Below are 8,666 nucleotides of genomic sequence, written 5' to 3' on the forward strand. Positions count from 1 at the left end.
CCCCCTTTCTCTGAGCCTTACCTGGACAATGGGGGACCCCTCCCCACCTTGCACCGCCTTGCAGGGGAATGAGCAAACCCAGGGTAGGGCCTGGATGTGGACACTGGGAGCTGTTCGGGACTCCATCCCTTCTTGGATATTGAAGGGCTTTCTGGACCTTTTACCTCTTCCTCTTCCCCGCCTGCTGCACTGCAGAACCTGTGTGGGACATGCCTGACCTCAGACTGGACCAAACCTGACTCCCTCCCACCCACCCCAGGGAGCTTTGGGACTCTGGAACGCCTCTCCGACCCACCAGGAGTCCTCCTTGCCTGAGCACCCTGGGGGTTCCTGGAAGCAATGGGAAGGGACATTCTGGGATGGGCGGTCTTGACTCTAAGCCTCCTACCCGAGATTTAGCGGTAGCTATTCCCCATCCCACACCCAGCCCTTCAGCAAGGGCTCCTGGCCATGTGTGTACATCCCTGTGGCCACCACCCTGGTCCAGACACCCCCTCTCTCACCTGGACTGCTCGTGGCAACAGCCTGGTCTCCTGGATCCCACTCTTCCACTGTTCCACTTGCCATCCTGCTTTGCCTGCTGTCAGGACGAGGTCCAGGCCTGGGCCTGCAAGGCCAGGCGGAGGACCCCTGCATGGGGCTCCCCGCCCACCCCTCTCCATGCTCCTACCCCACCTGCCTTCCCTGTCTGCATCTCTCAATCCTTGTGACCCCCCTGCCTCCTTCACACATGCTGGTCCCTCTGCCCTGTGGGACCGGTTAGTTGAAGTCAAGCAGGGTCTCCCCCCTTGGGCAGCCTGGGCCCTCTGCTCCCCATGGCTCCACCCCCTGATCTATCATGGCACTTGTTTTATTGTCTTCTTAGACATGAGGTGCATTTCTCATCCTTGGTCTCCATCAAACAGGGTATCTGGGGAGGGCGGTGAGCTCGTACAGGCCACTCTTGGTTCATTCATTTATGTCACTTCCCTGCACCTAGAGGCAGCTGAGTTTGCAACCTCCAAGGGCTGGGGGCCGCCTGAGAGGAGGGAGTTATCCACCAGCTCTGTGTGGACAGCGGGGCCGGAGAGAAGCCGCGACTCCCGTCAGGAGGCCCCTGGGCATCCCCATGAGACATGAAGGTAACTGGGGATGGAGAGAAGCAAACATTTTCCAGAAACAGGAGTAAAATCAGGAGTATTTAGCAGCGGCCGCAGGCGCTGTGGGTGCTCCGTCCACGTCCCCCAGCCCTTCACCGCCTCCTGCCTCCTCTCAAGGAACTTCCTCTGCAGCAGTCAGCACCTGCTTTTCTGTCAGACCACCATTCACTGCCAGCACCAGCTTTGCCTGCACCCAAGAGAGCCGAACAGCCTGGGCATCCACTCCCGCAAGGGGTTTGCCCCTGCCAGTCACGGGACGTGGAGGTAAAAAGTCTCCACTTCGCTGGCCTGAGCAGGTCCCCCGCGGGGTGGCCCTCACTGCTCCAGCGTGAGGCCCCCGCGGGGTCCGCCCCCTTGCCGAGCTTCCCCCCACCCATGTCTTTCCTGAGAACACAGCTGGACCCTCACCTCGGGTCTCCTTCCAGGGAACCCACACTGAGGACAGTCGCTGATCAGATCTGGGGGCTGAGAGGAGGGGAGACGTCGAGTCCAGGCTACGAGGGCGGCCGTCCCGAGACAGGGCACACTGGACTGGGAGCCCCGGCTGGAGGCAGGGCAGGGGTGCAGGTTTCCTTGTGGACAAGTTGCTATATTGGTCACGTTGCCAGAAGTGCACTGGGCAGTTCACCATCCAGAAAAAAAAAGGCCCCAACCCAGTGAGGCTCCCCTCCCAGCGGAGGGCTGACGAGCCTTTTCCTGGCCTGGATGGGTGGGCACAGATGAGCCCTGGACATCTGCACAGGGCAGAGGGGGCCAAAGGGAGCCTTCCTGGAAAGTGCCTCCCAGGGGACAGGGCTGGTCCCAGAAAGCATGAGTCATGAACAAAGCAACCCAGTCGGGCCCCCACCCTCCCCCTCCCCGGGGCCAGGGCAAGCAGTGCCTCCCAGGCGCTTGCCCCAAAGGGACTCATCCTCCCTGTCATCCTCAGACCAGGTTGGATATGGGGACCCCTCCTCCCATCTCTGCCTTGATCCCAGGCAGCCCACAGACGCCACTGGGCCCAGAGGACGTACCCATCAGCAGGTGGGGTGGCTGGGCCTCAGGACTCACCAGGCTCACACGGTGACACAGAGCCTCAGCCAGCTTCCTGACACCTTTCTGCTAGACCAAGCTGATGCTCCGGTTTCCCATGTAGGAATTCCCCAGGGCCCCTCCCCGCCCCCTGCGCCGGCACCCTGTAGAGTCATGTGGCATGTGGGTACCAGTCATCCAAACGCCCTTCCCAGCACAGGACAGGGAGAGAGCCCAGCTCTGGATGGACTGAAGCCCAGGGCACCCTGACCTCAGGACCCCTCAACCCCTCCCTGCACCCCTAGACCCTCCCACTCCTCCAAGTGATGCCTTGTGGTTGGTGGGCCTCTGCCCTGCCGCTCACAGCTGTGAGTCCTGGGGCAAGGCCAGAGCATGCACAGGGAGGATGGGGGTCTGGGTGGGCAGGTGATCCTGGAGTGGGGTTTCTCTCTCCCTCTGGTCCCTCCTGTCCTTCATAACCCTCTCACCCAGCTCCTACCCTGGAAGGCTAGCTCGGCAGTCCCCTGTAGGCCACCTACCCTAGCCTGCCTCCAGAGCTGGGGGCAAGGGACTCAGTGGGGTCTCCAGTCTCCTGGCCCAGGTCAGGATCCTGGAAGCTTATTATCAATAACAACCAAATCTATTAAGTGTTTACCCCATGCCTGGTCTTTGGCTGAACATTAGGCCCCTGTCGTTGTACTGATGATCCCCATTTTTAAGATAAGGACACTGAGGCTCAAAGAGGTTAAGCAACCTACCCCAAGGCACACAGCTAGTACCTGGTGGGACTCCTATGTGACTCTCAATCCCCGGCCTTTGTATTCTTCATAAACAAACCCATGTTGTAGATTCAGCCACGCATACTCAAGGGGGCCTTCTGGCAGCTTGAGAAATATCCATGGAATGAATAATCATAGCTGCTACTCTCTGAGGGCTGCCTACGTTTTTATTTACTTATTTGCCATTCAGGTGATCTTTTTGAAAAGATGGTTCAAAATGCCAAAAGGACAAGTCCCATCGCCACCCCTCTGTCCCTCAGCCACCCTCTCTGATGCAAGTTTCTTAAGTTTCATTGGTGAGATAGTTAATGCATTCACCCCAATCCTAGTATACTGTACATACTGTATTAGTTATCTATTGCTGCATAACAAGTTACTCCCATATTTAGCAGCTTAAAATATCAATAAATCTTTATTACCTCACAGTTTCTGAGGGTCAGGAATTTGGGAGCAACTCAGCTGGGAAGTTCTGGCTCAGAGTCTCACATGAGGTTGCAGTCAAGTTGTCGGCCGGGGCTGTAATTATCTGAGGGCTCGATGGGGACTGAAGGACCCACTTCCAAGATGGATCACTCATGAGGCTGTTGGCAGGAGGCCTCAGTTCCCACCACACGGATACTTGAGTGTCCTCACGACATGGCAGCTGGCTTCCCCCAGGGCGAGTGGTCCAAAGGGGACAAGGTGGAAGCTGAATTCTCTTTTATGACCTAGGCTCGAAAGACACACATTTCTGCCATATCCTGTTATTTACACAGGTCAGCCCTGGTTAATGTGGGAGAGGACCACACAAGGGCATGAATAGTAGGAGGCAAGAATTATTGTGGTTCACCTGGAGGCTGCCTACCACACATATTGTCCTGCACCTTCCTTTTTTTCACTGAGCAGTGATCTTCAGAATAGTTCCATATCAATACACATAGAGTGACCTCACCTTTTTAAATGCATGGTATTGCACGTGGGTACCCCATGATTTATTGCCCCGTGATTTATTTATTTGGGTTTTCCCGAATGAGCTTTTTTCCCGAACGAGCTTTTCCCAATATTTACCCAGTCCTGTACTGAGGTCTCTGTTGCGGTTGTTCCTGATTTTTTGCTGTTACAGTCAGGGCTGCAATGACTGTCTTTGTACAGGAATTATTTCCAGTATATCTGGAGAAGTAATACTCAGGGATGGAATGGCTAAGTCAAAGGTTGTGGTGCTTTGAAAATGTAGTCATAAAATTTCTGATATTTCTTGGATCGAGAGATGGGGTCCATAGCTCCTCCCCTAAATCAGAGTGGGCTTTTGATGCATTTAACCAAGAGAGTATTGCAGAAGCGATGCTATGTGACATCCGAGGCTGGGTCATAAAAGGCCATGCAGTTCCCACCTTGTTTGCTGGAACACTTGCTCTTGGAGCCCTGAACCACCATGTGAGGCTGCCAAGCTATAAGAAGGCCCAAGATACATGAAGAGGACACATATTGGCACATGAATCAACAGTCCCAGTGATACCCGGCCTTTGAGTCACGCCAGCAAAGATGCCACTCGTGAGAGTGAAGAAGAAGCCTCCAGACATTGAGTCACCCCCAGCTGAGGCCTTAGACTTCATGGAGCAGAAATGAACCATAGAAAACTGGAATAAAGGGTATGGGCATTTTTTATTTGTGCCAAGCACTTAACACACACCTTAGCTCGTTTCATCTTCCTAATAACAATCCTTCAGCGCAGGTATTATCATCCTCATTTTACAAATCGGGAGACTGAAGCTCAGAGAGGTTTGGCAACTTGCCTAAAACCTCACAGCAGATGACTCAAAGAGCTGAGATGCTAACCTGGGTCTTTCTGACTCCAGAGCCACCCTCTTATGTGGTCACAGGGCTGTCTGCTGAAGGAGAGAAGCAAGTCACTGTACCAAACTTGCAGCCTTAACCATATGGAATTTCTAGACCTGAAGAACACACTGGGTTAGATTAGAAGTTCCAGCCCTTGGACCTTTGGGAGCTATTTTTGGCAATAACTCCATGGAAATTGTGTGTTTATTCTCTCTGCCAATGTGGTTTAGTCAGGGAAGACTGTGTAAGCTCTCTATTATTGCCAGGAATTCTGTTCATTGAGAATCTTGACGGGTCAGAGGTTCTTTCTAGCAGTTAGTAACCCCTTTGATTAACAAACAAATGAAGATATTACTTCCTTTAGTGGGAAGAAAGCTCTCTAAAGGTGGGATTCTGTCTAAGCACTCTGCTGGGGAGTAGGTGGGAGACCCCATCCCTGGGTGATTTCTCCCCTACTGGTGGTGGGTGGTATTGCAGCTCAGCTCAGACCACTGGGAGGTGAGAGCAGCTTACACAGGAGACCCACTTCCAAGAAAGGCTCCACTAAGAAGCAGTGCTGCCTGATGGTGAAACCTGCTGTCTCAGGAGTCAGGTGTTCTGGGTTTAAATCCCTGCCCTGACATATGTCAGGAAAACAGAAACCACACCGGGTGTTTCTAGCAAACGAAAATGGTTACCTGAATGATGGGGCAAATCAGGGTATGATGAGCACCAGAAGGACGGCCCCCTGAGCCCTCGCAAGGTGGGGAGGGAGACGGGGAGATGGTTTTCCAGAGCCCAGGAGCCGGGCCACCCGTGGGCGGAGGAATGGCCGTGGAACTGCTCAGGGGAAGGACTTTCCCACAGGAGCTGGTGCCACAGAGAAGTCCCCACTGCTGCCAAGGATGCCACCTGATGCAGAGGGAGGGCTCCCCTGCTTCTCCCCTCCTCCACCCTCCAGTCTCCTGCTGGCGGAACCCAGCTGAAACCACGGCCAAGGCAGCCTGGGCGAGTCAGTTCTCGCCACACAGAGGTGAGCACGAATGGCTCCGAGAGCAAGCCGCCAATGCCTGGCACCTGTCTCTAAATGCCGCCCCGGGCAGGAGACAGCCGCCCAGGTGGCTTCCTGATCTGAAAAGGGGCATAACATCCCACCTCACAGACTCACGTGAGGGTCAAGAGAAGCAACCCAGGGAAATCTCCTGGCCCAGAGCCTGGCCTGAGGTCAGTGAGCCCTGCAGGCCTGAGGGGCTGTCAGGAAGTTGCCTGTGGTGCCCCAGCGGATTGTTCCCAGAGGACCCAGGTCAGATTTGAGGACAGGAGGGTCTGGGAAGGGGGGTCAGCTTTGCTTTGCAGCAATGTCCTGTCACCTGCCACCCGCCTTTTGTATGCAGATGTCCCAGACAAGGCTCTGCTCTCTAAAGCCTGTGTGTGTGTGTGTGTGTGTGTGTGTGTGTGTGTGTGTGTGTGCGCGCGCGCGCACGCGCACATGAGGGTATATGTGGTGTGTATGGGTATGTGACATGTGTGATGGTGCGTATGTGTCAGGGTGTGTGGTGTGTGTGAGGGTATCCGTGTGTGTGTGTACGAGTGTGTGAGCATGTATGGTGTGTGGCGTTTGTGTAAGAGTGTATAGTGTGTGTGTCTTTTGTGAGTGTGTGGAGTGTGTGGTGTCAGATGTGTATGTGTGTGGTGTGTGGGTGGGTGTGAATGTACTTGTGCCAGGGTGTGTGTGTGAGTGTGTGTGGTGTGTGGGGCCATGTGGAGGGTGTGAGTGGGGCTGTGAGGTGAGGGTGGGGCACTCCATCCTTCTGAAATCAAGCTCCAGAGGAGCTCTTTGAGAAACCCTCAAACCACACGTGCCATGCCCTAGTCTCAGGGCAGATTTGGGGGGCCTGGGGACTGGGGTTCTTCGACTTGAGACTAAGCTGCCTCTTGCTGACTGTGTAACCTCGGTGGCCCACATAACCCCTCCTGTGCTTCAGTTTGCACATCAGTGAGATGGGGATAATACCCGGGCCTCATAGGATGGTTGAGAGGATTCCAGGGGTTGCTACTTAGAAAGTGCTGGGCCCGAGGCCCGGGGTGTGGGAACCAGGGAAGGCGTTAACTGCAGTTATTGCCAATGCCTCAGTTTCAAATCTAACTCTGGAAACAGTTGTCTATTTGCTTCAGTATACGTGCAGAATTTTATCCTGTCGTTTTCTCTCATCATTGTATTTATTTAATCTAAAGGAGTGATGACAACCCCTAACCGAAGGACTAAAATCAGCAAGGCTGACCACACCGAGTGCTGCAGGGGATGCAGACCCCCAGGCACTCTCAGGCCCACGGGGCGGGGAATGGAAGTCACTAACCACCACCCCCAGAAAACTGGCAACCTGCACAGCCCCCGGGCCCTAGCAATCCCACTCCTGGGGGTTAACCCCGAGACCCCAGGAGCCCTCCCCAACAGGCAGATGCACAGATGTTCACAGCAGCAGCGTCGCTCAGGGAATGTCCCTGGAGACAACCCACGTATTCCCCCAGCAGGACAATGGATAAGCAGTGTGATGCAGCCATTGGACGGAATACTGCTTGGTGAAGAAAAAGAACAAACTCCCACCTTATGTAACAGCGTGGATGGAGGTCACGGACACAGTGTTGAGTGAAAGAAGTCCGATGTAAAACCTCACACACCGTATAATTCCACTTATCTGAAGGCAAAATTCATCAACGGTGACAGAAACCAGAACCAGTGACTACCTCTGCGGGGAGGAGGGTCAGGGTGGTCTGAGGGAACCTTCCTGGGTACCAGAAATGTCCTGTATCTTAAGCCAGGTGGTAGTTCCACAGGCATCCACCTATGTCAAAACATATCAAGTTGGACACTTTGTATGAGCACACACTATGATTGTGTGTTTTACCCCAATAAACACTTTTGAAAATCATTTTTTAAAAATAACTGATGGATTCTAGGAATTATAGGAAAGAAGTACGGACACCTGCTACAACATGGATGAACCTGGGAATCATCAAGCTAAGTGAAAGAAGCCAGACACAAAAGGCCACATACTGTATGATTCTGTTCGTATGAAACGTCCAGAACAGGCAAATCCACAGAGGAGGAAAGTCGGTTAGTGGTTGCCAGGGGCTGGGAGCAGGGGTGTGTGTTGAATGAATGCTAATGGGTACGGGGTTTTATTTGGGGCTGATGAAAATGTCCTGGAACTAAATGGAGGTGATGGTTGTATAGCTTTGGGAATGTACTAAGTGCCACTAAACTGCACACTTTAAAATGATGACTCTTATGTGTATTTATTACAATTTTTGATAAAGTAATTTAACTGATGGTAAAGCAAAACAATTGAACTTCACTCTTGGTCCTCACCATGCTCCTGAATGTGGTGCCCTATTTTCTCCATTCGGCAGGTGAGGAAGCAAAGGCCCAGAGAGTTGAGTGCTTCGTCCAGGGTCACACAGCCTCCCAGACCTTGGCTGTGAGCCATCACCCATTGTTGCAAGAAGGGTTCCTGGAAAGCAAGCTGCCCCGAGTTCCTCGTAGAGATCAGAGGAGCCACAAGAACCCCAGGCCAGGGCAGAGATCCCCACCCTGGACACTGGTGACACTTCCCCTGGGGCGGGGGTAGTGGGGGGCGGCAGGGGGGGACATGCAGATCTCAGCCCTGAACAGCGCGTCCTCTCGCCTATGGTTCTCGGTAGGCTGGGAACAGCCTGTCCTGATGAGTTTCCTGTTGCCTCTCTCACTGCCTGCTGGCCCCACGGCTGCCACCCCTGCTGGGCCCTGGAGAATCTAGTCCCTGGGGCTCCCAGCAGGGAGGGAGCCATCTTGAGCTGAAAGCCATCACAGCTTGCAAGCCACCTCCCCTCTTGGATCTCCCTGAAAATATTTTTTTTTCAATCCAAGTGGTGCATGGCGACATGATAAAAGATAAAATACAGC

The 8,666-nt window shown here is 53.8% G+C and overlaps 1 long non-coding RNA gene across 3 annotated transcripts; it reads left to right on the forward strand.

Moving 5' to 3' along the window:
- The first annotated feature begins 1,016 nt into the window (after nt 1–1,016).
- Nucleotides 1,017–8,285, forward strand: LOC129392736 (uncharacterized). Of its 3 annotated transcripts, none has more exons than XR_008619161.1 (4): nt 1,017–1,121; nt 5,591–5,756; nt 6,959–7,838; nt 8,135–8,285. It is a non-coding gene; the product is annotated as an uncharacterized lncRNA (long non-coding RNA). The 3 variants fall into 3 exon arrangements; XR_008619162.1 differs by lacking the exon at nt 1,017–1,121 and adding an exon at nt 3,302–4,557; XR_008619160.1 differs by lacking the exon at nt 1,017–1,121 and having other exon boundaries at nt 3,302–5,756.
- Nucleotides 8,286–8,666: the final 381 nt, after the last annotated feature.

Source organism: Physeter macrocephalus, chromosome 14 (assembly GCF_002837175.3).
Source record: "Physeter macrocephalus isolate SW-GA chromosome 14, ASM283717v5, whole genome shotgun sequence".
Lineage (NCBI taxonomy): Eukaryota > Metazoa > Chordata > Mammalia > Artiodactyla > Physeteridae > Physeter > Physeter macrocephalus.